The sequence below is a fragment of the Echinops telfairi genome, unplaced genomic scaffold (genome assembly GCF_000313985.2).
Source record: "Echinops telfairi isolate 266 unplaced genomic scaffold, ASM31398v2 ScPeMD7_25;HRSCAF=90, whole genome shotgun sequence".
In the NCBI taxonomy this organism is placed as follows: Eukaryota; Metazoa; Chordata; class Mammalia; order Afrosoricida; family Tenrecidae; genus Echinops; species Echinops telfairi.
In genome coordinates, this window is record NW_022103922.1 from 32,650,311 (window position 1) to 32,651,576 (window position 1,266).

Here is a 1,266-nt window from a genome sequence, read left to right on the forward strand (position 1 = left end):
GCCTCTCTCTTCTCTCAATGCTCCAAGCACCTTGTTTTAACTCTTAATTGTATAGCACCTGATATAGACAAGCAACCCTGGTGATCTAGTTACTCTTGGGCTGCTAACCACAAGGTCAGTGGTTTGAACCCACTAGCCTCAGCAAGGGAAAAAAGATGAAGCTGTCTGTTCCTCTAAAGATTTAAAATCTCAGAAACCCAAAGGAGCCGTTCTACTCTGACCTATACGGTTGTGATGAGCCGGACATGCCATGCCAGTGAGTTTGGTTTTGGTTTATATATCAAGGGTTTAGAATAGACGTAGTATTTTGTTTAGTAGTGACAGAATACAAGTCCTATCAACCCAAAAGTGCCCTTAAGGTGATTTGAGTCCAATTCATAGTGACCCTATAGGATAGAGCCCAGAGAATGGCTGGTGGGTTTGAACCACTGACCTTCAGATTAGCAGCTGAGCTCTTAGCCACTTGGCCCTCCATGGTTACCTTCTATTCCCTATTGGTTAAGTTCCATGATGAATGAGTTTCTCTCTGTTTCTCCCACAGCACTTAGCACAGTGTGTAATAAATACTAGATGCTCAAAAAATGACATGAAATTGAATGCACAAGGAAATGAAGGTATGTTTAAAAAGTGAATTCAATTAGTTCAAATGAATGGGTTCCCAGCATGTTGTTTGCATGTCTTCAGGTAGTGTTTTATAATTCCTTGTTAGATGCTTTATGACCTGTTCTTGTTCGAGCCCTCCTCAAAGCATCCAGTGTGGTGTGAGGCACATTACAGCACTAGGAACTGCTGGCCGCCTGACAAGCTCACTGTTTGAATAGTTGGAGGGCTGCGATCGCTGCAGCAAAAAAGTGGCTTACATTAGCTTGGCTGCTGGGGATGGAAGACCAATAGTTTTTTAAACAGAGCTCAGGGCAGGTGGGGACCGCCAAGTGGACACTCTGGAGCCCGGCGGGATACTGCAAAGGTGAGCGCCCTACTGCCAGGGCCAAAGGTCCGGGAGGGGGGCGGGGGGGCTGGTGGGAGAAGGAAGGAGGCCCCGTTCCCGGGCCAAAGAGTCCCTCTCGGCCCCGGGCAGGTACCCTACCGCGCAGACCCCACCGGGGCTGCCTTCGCTCCGGCGCTGCCAGGGGCTGTGAACCCCCTCTCGGGCCACCTCCTCCGGACGCCACTGACCTTGCTGCGCGCGGGCTGGCGCAGTCCCCACGCCGCAGTGCCGGGCGCTGGCGGGGACGCCCACTGGCACCTGGGCGGGCAACTTGTGCG

At 51.4% G+C, this 1,266-nt stretch overlaps 1 protein-coding gene across 1 annotated transcript in view; it reads left to right on the forward strand.

The window, feature by feature from the left end:
* The first annotated feature begins 952 nt into the window (after positions 1 to 952).
* PHF24 (PHD finger protein 24) overlaps positions 953 to 1,266 on the forward strand; it is a 57,299-nt gene continuing 56,985 nt past the window's right edge. Inside the window, exon 1 of the mRNA XM_030885382.2 lies at positions 953 to 967. The gene's annotated coding sequence lies outside the window, so the exon portion shown is untranslated. The remainder of the gene's footprint in view (positions 968 to 1,266) is intronic.